Source organism: Leuciscus leuciscus (genome assembly GCF_965113295.1).
Source record: "Leuciscus leuciscus genome assembly, chromosome: 12".
Taxonomy (NCBI): domain Eukaryota; kingdom Metazoa; phylum Chordata; class Actinopteri; order Cypriniformes; family Leuciscidae; genus Leuciscus; species Leuciscus leuciscus.
The window spans coordinates 27741823-27762051 of record NC_138736.1 but is presented as its reverse complement, the minus strand read 5'-3'; the positions used below and the strand labels follow the sequence as shown (position 1 = coordinate 27762051).

At 37.1% G+C, this 20229-nt stretch overlaps 1 long non-coding RNA gene across 1 annotated transcript in view; it reads right to left on the bottom strand.

Moving 5' to 3' along the window:
- LOC309510808 overlaps positions 1-20229 on the bottom strand; it is a 201807-nt gene that overhangs the window by 78462 nt on the left and 103116 nt on the right. Inside the window, exon 6 of the long non-coding RNA XR_014210439.1 lies at positions 57-184. This is a non-coding gene — a long non-coding RNA (uncharacterized lncRNA). The remainder of the gene's footprint in view (positions 1-56; positions 185-20229) is intronic.

Genomic DNA, 20229 nt, shown 5'->3' with positions numbered 1-20229 from the left:
TGCTAGCATGTTTATTCAACTCCTACCACTGAAAGTTCAATTACGTTGCGACTTACCAAAATGTTTTCCTGCTGAAATATTGAAAAGATCCCAGACCAGGGTGGGAACAAGGGGGTGGTGCGTCTTATCCAGCAAAATATGGGCTAATTCAACAGCTCAGTATCCAAGAAAATCATTAGGAAACCTGAAAAATGAAAAAAGTGTCTGTATCAAGTGTCTTTAATATACTGCCAATTTACTGTGGCTTATTTGAATTTTTGAGAAGAACATGCTACAAGCAACAACAACAAAAAATATCCCAATGCATTTTAACAGTATGTTCTTTTCTGTTTCTGTGCAATTAGGATGATGCATAACGTACTGAATGTAAATAGTAATGTGAACAAAATGCTGGAATTATCCAACCTCTCAATTAATTCCTGTATGTGTACACAAACCCCTCTGCCCTGCGGTCCGCCTGTGTAAAATGACCCTCATTTGGGCTCTGTGTTTGGAGACTGCAGTAATCAATCAAACATGATTAGGTTAAATGACATAAGAAGGCGATGCTTGAGCTGGGCCGTGTGGCGACTTTCCTCCGTGCCATGGTTACCAACCTCCTCCGTAATTAAGAATGTGTCTATTGTGCCCCAAAGCTGTGCAATTAAGACAAGCATTTAAGGAGCCGAACCTTTCTAATAAATGCTTGCTCATAATGACAATGCAGCAGCAAGTCCTGGATTGCAGTGCTTTAGAACCCCAAAGAATTCTGGTAGGAACCGTGGCCTAGCAGTTAAAGCGCATGCTCAGACATGTATCACATCTGTATGATCTTTAAAAAATGGGAAGGAAACATATTATAAACTCTCTTAGCTGGGTTCATGAACATTAATTAGCTGTCATAATGTTCAGCCACTGAAGTGACCAATTTTATCTTTAATTGGTGGCCAAAATTTTTACATTATAATTGTTTCCAAAAAAATGGAGGGTCACTGTAATTAATAGAAAATGATTAAAAAAATGATATCACTCACAACTAGCCATTACTTTTTGATGAGATTTTTTACACACCAAAAACAGATCTTTTTTGTCAAATATTTCAGTAAAAAAAAACATCCTAGAAGAAAATTTGTTTGAGAAGCAACACTTGCAACACTCTTTCAGAGAATATGCACTTCTTTTCAAAAGTTTGGGGCCATTATAATCATTTATTCAGCAAGGGTGCATTAAATTGATTAAAAGTGACAGTAAAGGCATTTAGAATGTTGCAAAAGATTTCTATTTTAAATAAACACTCTTCTTTTGAACTTGCTAGTCATCAAAGACCTTAGTTTATATAGAGAGATACAAGATACATTTCTAGTTTCAGCATTATTTGATCATCAGGCATTCTTCTTTAAACACAAAAAGTATCAGATGTTTGAAAAGTTACCCACATTTGGTTTTCGACCATTGAAAATGGGTAAAATTCAACAATTTGAACATGGACTTGCATTGGGGTCCCAATATTTATGGGATTGAACCATATAGGGCCTTAAAAATGAAGGTTACAAAAGAAAAGTTTATTAAGTATTAGAATCTAGAAGAATATTAAGAGATCCTTAATACTTTAAAGTTACAGGCACGCAAACTTTGGAAAAATAATATTTTTGCAACTGAGATCCATTTCTAGTTTAGACATTCTTTCTTCAGGTATTACATCTTTAAAAGAAAAAGTATCTGTAAGCACAGTGACCCATATTTTTTATTATTTATTTATTCATTTTATTTACTGACCACTGAAAATGTGTACAATTTACCAAAACATGGAGCCACATTGAAATCCCTGTATCTCTGGAAATGAACCATTTTGGGCCTTGAGAAAGGTTATCAAAGAATACCAAAAGAAAGGTTTGATAAGAACCAGAATATAAAAGGATATTAAGATACTTCTTGAGGTATATAGGCATGCAAACACACAATAAGTGCTTTTTCCCATTTTTAAACTTTCACTGTTGGCATATAATGAAACAAAGATAGCTAAAGTCAACAGAATTTAATAACAGACCCACCCATCTCTGTGTAAAAATAAAATAATGATGCTGCCATCTTTCTAAACTCGTTTTACCCTCCTGTAATCTATGTCAAAATCTCATGTGAAAATTGTCATTTTGACCCCCCTCTATAAAATAGTGGATTACTAATAGAAAAATATACATCCATGGCATTTAATATTGGGCTTTCTTCACCAGAAACATTATTTTAGTCTGGGACCTCTGGTTGAAGGGATAGTTCACTTTGAAATTAATTTTTGGTATGTTTTAGCTTACCTCAAGGGCATCCAAGATGTTGGTGTCTTTTTTTCCGCAGTAGTTTCAATTTTGATATTTTTAGGCCAAACCGTTCTTGTCTGTCAGTCATATAATGCAGGTCGATGGTCACTGTCTCAAAGAGCATGCACAGAGTCCAAATTAAAACAATTCCCCATCGTCCAAATTAAACAATTCCCCATTGTAAGTACACATTGATGGCCTAAGACACGAAACGAGCGGTTTGTATGAGAAAACGAACAGTATTTATATCGTTTTTACCTCTTATACACAGCCATGTCCAAGTGATCTGATCTGACGTGTACGCAGACTGGTGCATAGATATACACACTAGATGTCGCCTTGTCTACGACATCTAGTGTGTATATCTATGCACCAGTCTGCGTACACGTCAGATCAGATCACTTGGACGTGGCTGTGTATAAGTGGTAAAAACTATATAAATACTGTTCGTTTTCTCATACAAACCGCTCGTTTCGTGTCTTAGGCCATCAATGTGTACTTACGATGGGGAATTGTTTAATTTGGATGACGGGGAATTGTTTTAATTTGGACTCTGTGCATGCTCTTTGAGACAGTGACCATAGACCTGCATTATATGACTGACAGACAAGAACGGTTTGACCTAAAAATATCAAAATTGAAACTACTGCGGAAAAAAAGACACCTACATCTTGGATGCCCTTGAGGTAAGCTAAAACATACCAAAAATTTATTTCAAAGTGAACTATCCCTTTAAGTTGACATGGAATGACCCATTATTTATTTATTTATTTTAAATGTAGCTTTTATTTTTATCTTTTAATGATTTTTTTTTTCAAATATATTTTTCATAGAAAACAAGTTTAAAAATGTATTGTGTAAAACTGAGTAACTACAAAAAATATTGTATTAATTTCTATGACATTTCCAGCCTTGGAAATCACAATTGTAAAACTCGCTGATGTTTCCAGGCTTTCCGTGACTGTGGAAGCCCTAAGGATTTGGTTAATGAATAAAAGAAAAAGAGTTGCATTTCGGAGAAGACTGTTTGTGTGGATAAAGAGAGTGGAAGTGTCAGAATTCCCTAACACACAGTTGCCATCGTCAGAATCAGCCCTTCTGACACACACCCATACACACGAATAAATAAATACATACATACATGCACACACAGTAAGAAGGAGCAAAAATGTGAGTAGGGAAAATAAATAATGACAAGGATGAAGAGTAGAAGGAAACAACGAGGAGTGAAGTAGATACAGAAAAAGAGAGAGATGGGCCAGAGTTCAGAGAATTGAGGAGGCGAGTTGTCGTCAGTATGACTGAGTTTGTGAGTGAGACAGAGCTGTTCTCCTCGTCTGCTGCCGTGATGGAGGGTGATATAGATTAATGAGCGGGCTGAAGGTTCCCGCACACAACCGTCAGCAAAGCGACGGCCTTCATAGAGTCTCAGCAGCGATGCGCGGCACACAAACACCCCGTAAGTGACTGCAGTGCTACAGCACAGTCTTTACAACACAGAGGCCTGGACTCTGCTGCTGTTGCAATGCTGTGAAACTATAGCATCAATCTTGAAGGATCCGATGGGTATTACATCACATGCTAACAGGAGCTCTAAAATCCGACTGGATGAGTTGTTGTGATTTTACACCTGTGACTGCACATTAGTTGCATTTTACATTATGCAATGTTGCTTGGCAACCGTAAGCGGCCTACAGTTAGGCTAATGAACTATATTATTAAATGGAAGAAATGTTTGTTGGTGGTTCTACGTCCTGGTGGCAAGTTTTGCACTAGCAAGCATCAATTTAATTTTCTTCAGAAATCCTACCTATCTAGACTGGGGAGGAAAAAATGGTGTAGTATTTATTTAGAAAGCATTTTTTCACTCAGTGAGTACATGTGAGTACATTTCTTTTGAAAGACTAAAAGTATTTATGGCAACGCTATTTTAGGGTGACAGTTACACATGTTACATGTTCTATAAAGTACTATACTAATAACAGCAAATAATGCATAATTACAAGTAACTAACTCTGACCCATAGTAAGTACAGTTAATAGTCAAGTCAAGTCAAGTCAAGTATATTTGTATAGCGCTTTTCACAATACAGATTGTATCAAAGCAGCTTCACAGTATTAAATTAAAATAATACAGTATTATAATAGTTATTACTCAGTATTTATTACACTGTAACAATGTCACCTAAAAATAAAGGGTTATACTTTACTTTAAGGTGTCCTTGTTACAGTGTAATTATACATTTAAGCACTGAGTAATATTAATTAACTACATGTACTTACTATAGGGTTAGGATTAGGTTTGGTTTAGGGTTAGTTGCATTTAATTATGCATAATTTATAGTAATTACTATAGAAGCTGCATGTAACGTGTAACAAGGACAATGTAAAATAAAGTTACCAAATAAAGTGCAACCATATTTTCTTGTAAAATGTTCATCTTACAATTGCTCTTTTTCATCTTAAATAAAAAATTTTTTACAACTCCTAAAAATCTATTCCCACATAACTGAAGCTGACATTTTATAAAAGCAATAAGTAACTCAAAGGAATAGATCACTGAAAAATATAAATAAAAGTCAGTGGGTCCAATGTTGTTTTAATTTGGATACCATTGGCTTTCATTTTATGGACAAAAACAGTTTAAGCATTCTCCAGAATAACTTCTTAATGTTCCACAGAAGAAAAAAAGATGAGGTTTGGAACGAGATGAGGGTGAGCAAATAATGATAAAATTTTAATTTAAAGTTTAAGTATCCCTTAAGGTTATTCACTACAGTGATTTTATCATGGTTAAGAAGTTGTGAGGCCTACAAAACCCCTTAACCGTGGTAAAATCACAACAACCAACAATATTGTGTGACTGATTGCTTTAATTTATCATGTTAAAGTAAAAATGACTTCGAGGACTGTATTATATTGAAAAACTGTAGACCTGAAGGCCCTGGTTAGAGTCTCGTCTCCTGATCTGATCGGCTTCAGTTGGAGTGTCAGAGCCGGTTAGTGAAATCCTGTGGATCAGATCAATATCGCGCTGGTTAAGAGAAGGGAGAGGCTCTTAGTGGCTGTCATTTTCAGGCCTGTGGGTTGTGTGTTTGTCAGTGTCAAATCACCAGCTCTGCTAAATCTGCCCCTACAGGGCAAAACACAATCACAGCAAAAACATCTTAAAAACAGCATTGGACAATATTCCTTTCAAAAGGAAAGTGTTACAATATTGCGTTATTGGTTATAAAAAGAAAATGATTACATTACATTGGTACAGTACATGTTATGGAATACACGTAAAGTTACAGCTTACTGAGACTCCAGAGTGGAAGCACTAAGCTTGGCTTGTAGGCATTATTTGTTTAAAATGCTATTCATTGCTGTGGACAAGCACCCAACATAGCTAGAAGGCTATATAACAAAGACTAATGAAAACATGCGTTTGCTCATTTTTATTGCCACATTTTTTACAAAAAACTCAGGTGGGATGAAAAAAAAAGCTCTTCTACGTCACTGAGATGATCAAATCAAAATCAAAACAAAAACACATTTTCTGTACTTCCTGTAAGTCATGAGAACAAACGGATGAAATATGAATGGCACTTTCATTTCCAAACGATATCTTGTATCTAACAAAGATAAACTTTAATAACATCTAATAATAGTTCATTTTATGTGTTACTCTATAAAAAATAACCAATGTCTTCTATGTATGATGGCAACATTCAAGATTATTGCCCTGCATGTGGTCCGTCGCCAGACCGCTCTCAACCGTTTTGTGTTTACAAGCTCTTTTGATGATTAGCGCCTCTGTTTACAGTGCTCGCGTTTTATGTGTGCTGTCTTGTAAAACAACATGAGTGGCTGAAGCCCTGGCTCATTTATTAACACATCCCCAATGACAACAGTCAGCCATGTCACATTCGCTTCAGCTGAAACAACTCCCATTTCTGCTTTTAATTAGCGTATAGCATGCTATACGGGCCCTGCTAATGTTTAGAGCATGGGTGAACATGGCCGTGCTTAAGAAAGCATTTACCAGGGCTCATCATCGTTATTGCGCATTGATAATTAATGTATAATGAATTAAAAAAATTACCCCCTTGGTTATGAATGCTGGTGTACTGGGGCGGGTGCAAAAACAGTTTGATCAATGTCTTATTTTATGTAAACATATTAAATTTTGCTCTACTGCAAACTAAGGTAATATGAAAAGAATATTGAGAGGCCACAGTGACGGTGTTTGCCGTGGGCGCAACAAGATTTCTCAGTTTAGAGCTGGAGAGGTCATAAAATCCACCATGCGAGAGGACAGAATCGTCTTCATGTTGGACTAAAGAGTAAAACAGTTATTCTACGAAATGGGTGCAATTTGTTTTCCTCATAAACGTGTAAAAAAATGACTTGGTAAAGGATCAGTAATAAATAGCTGATGCCAATTTTATTTTATTTTTTTACCAAAAATCCAATTTATTGTATTTTTTTTCTTGAAAATTCCTCCTTGCTGTATCATACTTGCTGTATGTTTGGATATAATATGCTTATATACATTTATGTTTAATTAATTTTTTAAAATATAATTATACTAACCTCATAGTTATTTCCAGCCAGCATATATTAACATTTGAGATGCAATTTATTAGTGCTGGGTAGGGTTGGGTATTGGTTGGGCTTTATCCGATACCAGTACCTACTCGGTATTTTTCAAACGGTTCTGGTGCTTAAACGGTTCTTAAACCGGTACTTAAGAAAACGAAACCGCACACACTTTATCAAAAAAATAATACCTGTGTGTGTTTTCTGAAAAAGATTTTCTGATTAAATTAAAAATTGTGCCGTTTAAAAGGCTACTGATGTAGCCGAAAACACCTAAGTTAAGATCAAAATTTTGTCTTCTCATATTATTTATATATTATATATATATATATATTATATTACATATTATATATTATAGACTTTTAAAAAAAAGAGACATATCTGACACTGAGCAGAAATATTTAACACACATAGTATAGCCTCATATAAATATACTTGATATACTTCATACTTGATATGCAAGATTTGCAGTTGGCATTAAAATACTAGACTTACCCGAAGAGGAACACTGCAGCTGAACTTGAACTTTAGTCAAGAGTGTCAGAGGTTTTGGGTTCTAATCCGCATTCGTCTGGGTTTTTGGTTTTTTTTTTTACCGATTATGCTCAGCAGTGGTTGTATATCAAGCAGGGACACTTTGTGTGCATTATATTTTGTGATTTCACCAGAACGAATAGATATGAGGCGCCGTCTAGGGCTTAAATCGAACTTCATTCACGCACACATAAAACGCTTGCATACACATATACTAAGTAGTCACACATACATGTATACTGCTGAATGCTCCAACTATATGAAATGCACAACGTCACATCTAAAGTCGCTCACGCACACACACGCAAACTCTACACACACGAGACGCGCGGAACTCTCCGCGCACATACTCATCTGAGACGCGAGCACACACACACAAACTCACGCACATACTCATCTGAGGCGCGAGCACACACACACAAACTCTCCGCGCACATACTCATATAGACGGCGCCTCATAAATAGATCGATCTCTGCAACGTATTGAAGCGCGCGTCCGAGTGAAGACAGTGCGGTGTGCGCGAGCCACAAGAGAAAACACTGTATCCGCGCCACTGATCGCAGCGGCAACGAGCACTTTGATCACTTGATTTAAAAAACACAGTTCAGCGCTAGATCGTCTCTTATTTAACAAACGAACTAAATGAATGCTCTGCTTGTTAACTGGAGATGTTTTGTTATTGGATCATTCGTGGCGCGAGATGTTTTATAGGGGGCGGTGAAAAAAGTCAGGCACCGAAAGTTTCGTTCTTATTCGGTCTCGTTACTACCGTTTACGTCAGAACCGGTTCCCTATTGGAACCGGGTTTCGGTACCCAACCCTAGTGCTGGGCAATGATTAATCGCGATTAATCGCATCCAAAATAAAAGTTTGTGTTTTTACAAATGTGTGTGTACTGTGTATAATTATTTTGTATATATAAATACACACACATGCATGTATATATTTAAGAAAACTTGTTATTTATATATAAAATTTATATTTATATATAATATAAATTATGTATAAATATATAAACAGTATATACATGCAAATATTTCTTAAATATATAAGCACACAGACAAAGACAAAGAGCCAAAACATTTGTTAACTTTATCTCCTGTTTACAATAAAAGAAGAATACATTTTTAAATATATACATATATATGCATATGTGTGTATTTACTGTATATGTACAAAATAATTATACACAGTTCACACATATATTATGCAAACACAAACTTTTATTTTGGATGCGATTAATCGCGATTAATCGTTGCCTAGCACTATTATTTGTCTGATAAAATGTTTGAGATCGTACCAAAAATGGCTTTTAAAAACACCTTATCAAACTGGAAAAGCGCCTGTTTCGCAGAATGACCCAGAAGACATAATTGCTCCCAGTCTCGCTCTGATGGAAGAACTCATGAAAAGACAATTGTCATCACTATTTTATCTTGAAAAAAAGCTGAGCCATCAGTAATATTGAAGATCCTGAATTAATATGATATTCCTCTCACCCCCAATCATAATTTCCCCACCTATCATTCCGGTGTTCCAAGTCCATTTCCCAGTGTCTGGGAGTTGAGTCTTTCATCCCAGGTGGAGGTTTAATTCACGAAGAGATGAGAAATATTAAAACGGAGCGGGCGTCTTCCTGTCAGTCAGCCCTCTGCCTCGCCTCGCCCGAGAGCTCCGTGCCGAGGCACTGACGGGAGGCAGTCCATTTGATCTGCGGCTTTCAAAGGAAGAGAGCAAAGAGTGGCCATCAGAAATCATTTATTTCTCCACAGGAGACTCACGGATTCTGTGACAGCCACCAATCATACGCGGCTTAATTCAATATCTGCTCTGTTAATCTTTTTCTTTACGATATCGCTCCGATCCCTCGGATGAGCTTTTGTCTGCGTGAGCAAAAACTTTGAAAACAGCAATAGAAGTTTGTGTCAGAGAGCTGGTGGATGTTGATCTATGCCTTTGACAAACAGGCCCATTCTGTGTGGTTCAGTGCATTTAAAGGGCAGAGGTCAGAGTCATAGTCTCTTATTGTCAGCTATAAGGGCTCAGAAAACTGAAAAATCAGATTGTAAATAAAATAAAATAAAATTGACTCTAGGTTTGTGGTTAGGTTAAGCAGTTGGCCCCTGCTGGTACTGTAGATGCCAGAACTACATAATCATGAGAGCATAAGTCTCTCCATTGATGGGTAAAATGTTTCTAGTCTCTGTTGCACGTATCAATTAACAAAGATAAACTCAAACTCAATTGAAAACCAAAGTGGCTTTGCAGCTGCAAATCGATGTCAGTGTGAACACACCTCTTGTATTGCCACAACATGCTTCCAAGAAAATACCGTACAAGAACTGTACAGTTCAAATATTCAATATTACTGTTCGATGTTCTTAGACCATTCCTAACCAGGCACAATGCGATAAGGTTTATCAGCATTTTTTCTGTTTACAAAAGAAAAATAGTAACAGTAATTGTAACAACATGTATGTTAGACCCTATATTGACTAAGCTATTGAAAGAGATGCTTCCAGAGGTCATAGATCCTTTGTCATTAGGATACGTACCAAAAACTTTTAAGCTGGCTACGATTAAACCGCTTGTTAAAAAAACACAACTTGATCCTACAGAATTAGTCAATTACAGGGCGATCTCATATCTACCTTTTCTGTCAAAGATACTAGAAAAGGCAGTATCCTCACAACTATGTTCCTTTTTAGAAAGAAATGGTATCTGCAAGGATTTTCAGTCAGGATTTAGACCGTACCATAGTACTGAGACTGCTCTCATTAGAGTCACAAATGATTTGCTCTCATCATCCAATCGTGGTTGGATCTCTCTATAAGTGTTACTCAATCTTAGTGCTGCATTTGATACTATTGACCACAACATTCATTTAAATAGACTCGAAAATTATGTTGGCATTAGTGGAATTGCAATAGCATGGTTTAAATCATACTTATCTGACCGTTATCAGTTTGTAGTAGTAAATGACGAGATGTCTTATCAATCAAAAGTTCAGTATGGCGTACCACAAGGCTCAGTGCTAGGAACCTTTGCTGTTCACTCTGTTCATGCTACCCTTGGGAGATATCATTAGGAAGCATGGAATTAGTTTTCACTGTTATGCTGATGATACTCTGCTCTATATTTCTTCACGCCCTGACGAAACTTACCAATTCACAAAACTAACGGAATGCATAGCTGATATAAAAAAACTGGATGACTAGTAATTTCCTTCTACTTAATTCTGAAAAAACAGAGATTCTAATTATTGGACAAAAAAACGTCCACACGTACTAACCTAGAGTACTGTCTAACACTTGATGGCTGCTCTGTCAACAAGTCTTCGTCGTCGGTTAGGAACCTGCGTGTGCTCTTTGATACCAATCTTTCATTTGAAAGTCACGTGTCTAGTATATGTAAAACCGCATTTTCCCATCTTAAAAAATATATCTAAATGACGTCATATGCTCTCAATGACAAATGCGGAACAGTTAGTTCATGCGTTCATGACATCAAGGCTAGATTATTGTAATGCTCTTATGGGTGGTTGCCCTGCACGCTTAATAAACAAACTACAGCTACAGTTCTTACCAGAACTAGGAAGTATGACCAGCCCCGTTCTGTCAACACTGCATTGGCTCCCTATTAAACATCGTAAACATTTTCTAATATTGCTGATTACTTACAAATCACTAATGGCGCTTTTCCACTACACAGTACCAGCTCGCCTCGGCTCGCCTCGCCTCGACTCGACTCGGCTCTGTTTGGTTTTCCACTGTGTAAAAGTTGTACCTTTTTCGTACCACCTCCGGCGAGGTTCTGAGCGAGCTGAGGCGATACTAAAATGTGACGTGAAAACACGGCAGACTGCTGATTGGTCAGAGAGAATCATCATTGCACGCGCCAGACGGAGTATCCTGAATAAAAAAACAGCAAAAACAAAAACATCCAAAAACAGCATACACTCGATTTCCTCCATTGTCCTGTGTGTGTGGGTAGCGGGTGTGTCTCGCGTAAAAGATTACGTCACGGCAGTTTCCTGCGGCGTCGCTATGACGACCAGGTACTATTGTGGAGGTACTATCTGCAATGGAAAACGGAGCGAAAAGCGAGCCGAGCCGAGCTGAGTCGAGTCGAGTCGAGTTGAGCTGGTACTGGTAATGGAAAAGCGCCATAAATGGTTTAGCTCCCCAGTACTTTTTGTGTTTTTGAGGTTTGCGCAGAGATAACCTTTTTTTCCAAAGATTTTCAAGGCTTGCACCTTGGAATCTATTTCAGGGTTTGCATTCTTGAGCCACCAGGCACTGTTTTGTGCGGATGAGCGGGGCGGAGTGCATTGAGTGTTTTCTGTTAGAACGGTGTCGTGTTAACGGCCCCTAAATTAATAACTAATGATTTTTGCAACGGAAGTGAATCAATCAATCAAAACTAACTTTAGCTGGACAATAACTTTATTCTAGAGCTGCTGTAAAGCCAAAACAATCTCTGTAACTGTAATTTCCTATTATCACTGTAAAGCTGCTTTGAAACAATCTATATTGTTAAAAGTGCTATATAAATAAATTCTTCTTCTTGTCATTTAAATTCAAATACCATTTCAACTTCCTGTGTGACATGGCCAATTTAAAGTCACCATGAAATGGACAATTCTTAGAATATTGCTGTATTTATTATAAATAATTTATCCGTGCACATTTTTTAATGCATTGTGCCCTCATAATCTTTAATTAAAATAACTTTCCCTCCGTCTTGCAGTGACATCTCTTCTATTCTCTGATAACGTGTTTACTTGCGTGAGGGTGTGACAACCTGTCACTCGCATGAGATCACAGCAATAGAAAACCACAACAATCCAACCATCCAATCAATTCCCGATGGACAAAATCAAGTCCCGCCCTATTTTTGTTTTCTTGTTCGAAATCCTACATCACAATAGGGAAGAAAGGCTATTGCAACTTTCACCTCATGCTGACTTTAATTACAAAAAGGAAGCAAATTATTCCATTCTGAATTTGATACACTGATAATTTATCATAAAATAACACATACATCAATAAGGGGAAATTATTAAAGGGCTCATTTATAATGATGGTATTTGACAAAGCCAATTTATTACCATCCCACCCAAAAAAAAAAAATTAGCACACGTGGCAGAAACCAGAGATAAAGTTAACAAAAGAAATCTTCTCGATACACAACCCAACGTGAAACAAAACAGACATCATAATAGTTACCTTAGCGAGGGCTGCCTTGTCTCATTACTGCGTTACAAACAGTGACATCTCTATCAAGCCTTCTTCCATTTCCACTTGACTGCCTGGGAGGAAGAAGGATCTCGGCTCCAACATCAGCAATTAAAGGCTGATCACCAAATCACCTTGGTTTCCATTCAGGAGGGCTTAATTAGCTCACTGTACTGTTTTCTCCTTGCTCACAAAGAATCAACACGCTGCCTGCCTCAAGTGTGGTTTTTGACTCCGCTTAAGAGCCGCCATATTGCTCGAGTGTTAGATGTTGCTAATTGCTGGCCATGAAAAGCTAGCAAGCCTAAGAGGCTTCATAAAAGGAATTATAAATGCGATGACACACACACATCTTTCTACAGGAAGCGAGCCTATATTAATTGTCTTCAGAAGCTCTATATACAGATGTCTCATTTTATAGAGACATAACAGCAGAGAGAAAGAGTTCTTCTGCCAGGCTATATTCTGGATGACCTGTGCTTTGCAGGAGAAGGGATTGTCTCAGGGGATCTAGTGTTGTAGTTTAGCCTGCTGAGAGACAGGCTACAGACCTGAATCATAGTCGTGCTCTGGTTTGCAATTATAGCGGAAGAAGAGAGGAACAGAGAAAAATGAAGGTGGCTTCGAGCATAGCTGCTATTAGAATGGCCCAGCGGACCGGCAGATAACACATACAGGCACATACACACACATACAAATCTAAACACACCAATGCAAACTCTCCTCGGGACACACACGCATGGACACAAACAAACACACAACTGTTGGCCCTAGGCATGTTTTGTATTGTGTTCTCCTTCTCTATGATAAATGAAGCCGAGACAATTCATAAGAAAGCAAAGAATAAACGATCACTCTCTCTTATCACCTTGCCAGCCACAATAAAGCTTCCCAGCCCAACTATAGTTCAAACGGATGAAAGCGGAATTAGTTTTGTTTTCGCTACGCTCATCACGGGCTGTTGTTTGGGTCTGCAAGCTGGCAGAAAGTTGTGCAACTGAGAGCGTAACTAGACACTTGACAAGAACGTTACTTTCTAAAGTGCCACTTACATTATTGGATTACTTCTGTTCACTTTGCATCATTACATTTTAATAACACTTTAGACATTTTTGTGTTTTTAATAAATAAATAAATAAATAATAATAACAATAATAAAATAAAATAAAGTATAAATTATTATTAATCCTTTTTAATTATTTAATTATAATATATTAATTATTTAAATATTTTCAATAATATATTTTTTCATTTTATAACAATATATAATTTATATTTTATATAATTGTATATTATTCATTATTTATTTATTATTATTATTTATTATATTTTCATTTTATTATTTTCTATTATATTACTACTACTAATAATTATTACTTTATATTAAGCTAGGATATGAGAGATTATTTTAATATAAAAAATATAATCTTTGTGTGACAAGCAACACTGTATCGATTCCACAATTTGGTTTTAAAAAGTGCTGAGGTGCTGAGATGCTGCCATGCGTAAACAATTCAGGAAATAATTTAAGATCCTTCTGGTAATGTTTAAAATGCGAAAAAACTGTAGCTGCTAAGCTCCCGGGCGGTCTAATATTCAACACATTTATAGGTCGTCATGTTGCATTTCAAGACGCTGATTTAACAAAATTCCCCCAACATTCTTTCAGTGTCTGTCATTTAACCTTGTCATAACATTTTTTGCCAATGTCAATTCAAACTATATAGTTTAAAAGTGTTTCTGCCCTCCAGCCCAAAGACTATCATTTGAATCCATGTGTTTCCATTAACTATCAGTTAGTGGGAGCACACTTGTGTCTTCATTAAGGTTCAGTAGTTACTAGGCTCATTGTTAAAGTTAACAGGCTCCCTTGATGCAACTGCCTTATAAACAGGTGCTCCCTCAGGCCTGCTTAAAATCGGAGAATGATAATGGCTTTGAGAGTTGGGAGACGTAATTGAAGCAAGTTTATCCCTTAAGAGTTAAGGGAACCATATCCAAAATAACTCCGTTCCTGAAGGACACACAAACACAGTGGGGAGAAGAAAAATATCCAGTGCGACACTATTGTGATTAACTGAAGCAAAACAGCACAATCATTGGCTGAATTTTACTAGCAGCTGAGCGTTCGCTGACTACGTGAAATAAAATCAGTGCCACGACAATGACATCATCCATTCAGAGACAAAAGTAGTATTTTTGAAAAATCTTTTCAGTGATCTTTCTTATCTGATATTTGGAAATAAAATCCAGGAATCTGGCAGCAAAACACACATATTTATGCATTGCATTATAGATCAAATATGGATCAACCTACAGGACTTGAGCTACCAACTGCTAATGTCTTGGTGCCAGATACCACAGAACACCCTCAGGGGTCTTGTAGAGTCTATGCCTCGGCGGTTGATGCCGTTTTGGCAGCATGTGGAGGACCAAAAGCATAGTAAGCAGGTGGTCATAATGTTTTGGCTCATTGGTAATGTAAAGGGTACAACGGGGCAAAAGGTTCCACGGGGTGAAAGGCTCCTTTGATTTTATTTTCGTCTAAACCACTAGATGGCACAAAAACTTGCTACAGCACTTTCCAAAACATCCGCTTTTCAAGATGCACGAGGAAATTTGGCTGATTCTTGACGCGATCGCGGGCAGCAGCGCAAAGTTGCTTCTGTGCTAATTTGATCTACTATTTGGTCGATAATAAATCAGCATATTAGAATGATTTCTGAAGGATCATGTGACACTGAAGACTGGAGTAATGAAAATTCAGCTTTGCATCACAGAAATAAAAGATCATTTAAATTATATTAAATAGAAAACCATTATTTTAAATTGTAATAATATTTCACAATATTACTGTTTTTATGTATTTCTGATCAAATAAATGCAGGCTTGATGAGCATAAGAGACTTCCTTCAAAAACATAAAAAATGTTTTAATGTTTCCAAACTTTTGAACGGTACGGTAGGGTTTAGTATAGATTTGTTATATAGTATTCATAATTAACTTCCTATAGAAACAAGAGTTGTCTATGGAAATATCTCATTTAGATAGCCAAGTAAAAGTGTTTGTAATTACAACTTTACGAGTCTCCAGTCCTTGCGCAGAGCATTGACACGCAAGTGTTTCACTCCGTAAATAACATAATTGTCATTTTTATAAACCGAGAATGTAAACGTTGCTGCATGTCAGTTGCATATCAGGGTGAAGGCACTAAAAATATTAATTGGTTTAGCTAAGTTCCCAAGCCATGACTGGTCTTTAAGCATGCAGTGAAGATTAGTTACTGTCTTTTTAACTGATGACAGAAAAAGAAACAAAAATTACATTTGAAACGCTTTTGAATTTGCTTTCCTCTTTTCTTTGTTTGGATGGAATTGCAGCCGCTAATTAGAGTTGAAAAAGTGTGTTTCTGAGTTTGAAAAATCAGTGAAGTGAAGAGAGGGAGACACAAGGAGGCCATTTGCATTTCTCTCTGCCTCACCAGCGTGTCACAACAAGGTCAGCAGTGGGCTCTGTCACTAAGCCGATGATTAAAACATTCTAAACAAACGTGTTTTTTTTGTTTTTTACCAAACTTTTCTAAAAAGGGATAAAATGTCTCCTTGCATATTCTTTTCCCAGAACTTAACTAAAATGTCCATTCGCCCCTGAGTAAATGGTTCTAAATGAGTCGACTTTAGCAACTAGTTTGAAATTACACAGTATGGGTACAGAGTTCATAAACATTCAATGAAGAAAAGCGTGTTAATTATCCATGCAAAATTCATGCATATTTAAACACAAGTTACCATAAGCCTGCACAAAATATCAAAGGAATGAAAGAAAATGAGGAGGAATAAGACGTGAGAGAGAAAAAGAAAAAGGAGACACTAATAAATTAAAAAGTCACTTCAGCAGAAACTTCACCGTGAGTGTCAATACCATATAAAATATCACTACTTTTCTGAATATCTTAAGACTGACAAGAGCATTTTGGGTCACAGGAAACCCCTTGTTTGTACAGTCAAAACAATATTATTCTGGCTCAGCTGATTTAATTGCTGATTGGTCTGTTTAAATGAGATTAAAATGAATGCAAGCAGATTAATGAGAATGCTGGTCACATGATCAGGCTGTCTGGTGCCCATGTAAAATTTCCCCACATGGACGTAGCCCAACCAGCTGGGGCCCCACACAGCCTTGGGCTAACAAAATGTTAATTGGGCTTCAAATATGCTATTTTATTTGCCACGATCTGTATATATCATTTACCATCAGTGGAGAAACAAAAGCCTCTTTGACCCAGGCGTCCGGGCCAGCTGATTGGATGAGACCAGTGCTGTTTTCACAGTTTCCTAAGACATCATTTTTATTCATTCATTCACAAGCCACTTGACACATCAATTAGAGACAATAATCACATAATAATCTTAATGATTTTAAAATTAAAATGCCGCCTGCCTTGGAATGAAAAACGGCACAGGAAGTGGCATGGCCATTGAAGTGTGTTCAAAATAACACAAATTTAAATCTAAACGTGAGCTCAGAGACCCAGTGAAGCAGAATCGCAAAGCAATTAAATAATACCCAACGTTCAGTAAATATAACAGTAGCCGAGACTCTAAAATGTATCACAACAACCATAATGAAGGAGGAAAAAACATTTTATTTTGTATTTGACATCTAATATTATCTTGATTTTATTTCTATGTCTAGTAATAGGAAAAGGCTTACATGCCCTGAAATTTTGAATGTACATACATTTGAGAACCGTTTTTTACTCAAAGCATCAATTCAAGGCTGGGCATTAACTTTCTTCTATTGTTCTCACACAATGGAGCCTATTCAAAGAAAGTGTTTTGTTATTATTGTGTCATGGATATAACAAAAAAAAATTTTTATTAAAAGGTATTACAATTACAACATGTTTAAAATATGCTTTGATGTGTATATTATTACATTACAGCATGGTCAAATAGTGAAATTTCTTAACTTTTCATGACTTACTGGTTAAAATACATTCTTTTTCAAATATATTTGTGTGCTGAAATGTGTGCTGAAAAAACTTTAATTGCTGCATAAAAAAATAGCGGTGAAAATACTACATTATACCCTATTTTGCCTAAAATAATAACCAATGGCTTCCTAAAGTCATGTTTAAAGGTAAAAAAATACATAATGACTATCAATGCCTGCGTCTCTGACAGTTAAAAGTGGCTTCATTCCCAATAAAAATGATCAGACCCATTTGTTTAACATTAAAATACAAAAGTTTGGCATTTGAATGGGCCGAACAGGTTTTAAGGCTCGAGGCAGGAGCGCTCTGAAGACGAAGAGCAGATAAATGTGTCTGATATTAGTAATCCAACGTTTTCAGAGAGGGATTGATCGGTCTATGCTCCAGGACCTGCCGGACCACGCTCTAAACTTAAGCTCAATTGTACTGGAGCAAAAATATTGTGTGACGTCCATCAAGCTGACAGTAATGCACCGAAATGGCCCATAAACAGCTCCAAGTTTCCATCTCCCTACGACAACCTATGGGGATTATTGCTGTACATTAAGACTTAAAAATGCGTGGCGAATTCCATTAATCCATCTCATTGCATAAAATTTCCATTTGATTTCCGATGTGGAATTTTAGATGAACAGGAGAGAGCCGAGAAACCCTCATTACTTCATATTCAATCAATCAGTCAGCTGCAAAAGCATCACAGCAAGCGTCTGGGCACACAGTGAGGGGCTTCAGTCTGATTATGGAGATGGACGTCGGATCATTAGAACAATGGCTGCGTGCGTGTTTGTCCGTGGTCATTCCTGAGGATGTCATCGCTTCATTATTATTGACATGCTGCATTACTTAGCCGCTACGAGTGTCCCTCTGACAGGCGTAATGCTCATAAACTATGCCTGAGTGGACCACCCCAAGATCAGAAAAATGTTAGCGGGTGTAAACATTGACATCGGCTGGCTTTTTAATTCTGAGTGCACGCACATGTGTGAATGTGTGTGTGTGTGTGTGTGTGTGTGTGCACGCGCTCCATTGTGCAGCCAGATGAATCCCGGACCACCATATCATGCTAGATGATGCCCATTTAAATCTATTTTCCAGCTAGCCGTTCGGAAATTGAATTTGAAAGTTGTAAATGTGGCAATTTACTAAATATCCCGAAATGATCTATCAACAAAGAACTGAGACGCTATAAAGTACTAGAAGGTGATAATGGATAGCAGAGGGCAAAATGGCATCCGCGTGGGCTACGATTCACCTTGCCGCGTCTCCTCTTGATTTTTTGTCATCAAGCCCTTTCTTTATCAGCGGTTTCAAATGCGATTGTCACACTAGAGGGATCTCAGGAAGAGGAAGTGCCACACCGGTCAAAGTTTTTCAATTTCACTGCCAATTTCCTGCGTAATTACAGCTGCTTTTGATGGTCTTTTAACGGCATGGACCTGATTCTGCCTCTCAGCGGTGGGCTATGGGATGATCACACATACACACACATTGCCATCAGCTCCTGTGGTGGCCCCCCAGGTGGGGGTCAATGAGCTAGTGCTAATGTTGCACTGCAGAGAGGTAGCAGGCAAGATGGCCGCTGGGATATGCTAACTGAGATGGGCCAACACTGATTGTCCTGTGCTTCAAACGCTCTAAAAAAGCATTTCCCAACCTTTTTTGGCTTATGCACCCCCACGGGCCCATCAGTAAGACTCAAATACCCCTTTCAGTAATACTTTAGAATCCACATTACAAGATTACGGAGAAGACAAGCAAAGAAATCAACCTCCTTTCTATCTAAAATGACTGTATCACATTTCAAATATACTGTGATGTGTATAATTACTAGAGTATTTGAATGGTCAAATAGTGACATTTCTTAACTTTTCATGACTATATCCTTACTGGTTGAAATACTTTCTTTTTCAGTACATTTATGTGCTGAATTTTGTTGTGAATTTAAAACTTTCACTTTATCAACAACAACAACAAAAAAATAGTGACATTTTGCAACCCTAAATACGCAGTGCTGCACAATGAAAGGGTGAAAAAATACTAATACTACTTTAGTTGTGAACAAAATCCAGATAACAGAGAAGCAAAGAAATATACCATTACATATCTATCTATCTATCTATCTAAGTAAAATGTAAGTGTTAGTATTAACGGGTCAAGTGTTGACAAAAAAGATGTCTTTAGCCATTTCTTAAAGACTCAGCTGCTCGGGTTGAGTTAGGCTGGTCATTCCACCAGCAGGGAACAGTCCAGGTAAAGGTCAGTGGAAGTGATTTTGTGCCTCTTTGGGATGGGCTCCACAAGGCGCACTTCACTTGCAGAACACAAGCTTCTGGAGGCCACTTGAGTTTGAAGTAGTTAGTTTTGGTATGGGGGTACAGACTCAATGGTTGTTCTGTAGCCAAACATCAGTGCCTTGAATTTGATGTGAGCAGATATATAACATAAAAGTAATGTGTTCATATATTTAAAAAAAACAATTAACCTTGTGAAAAGAAAAAACAATTAACCTTGTGAAAAGAAAACATTAAGTTTATATTATGATATTATTGCTTTTACATTGTTATGATATAAAGCAATTATTTAAATA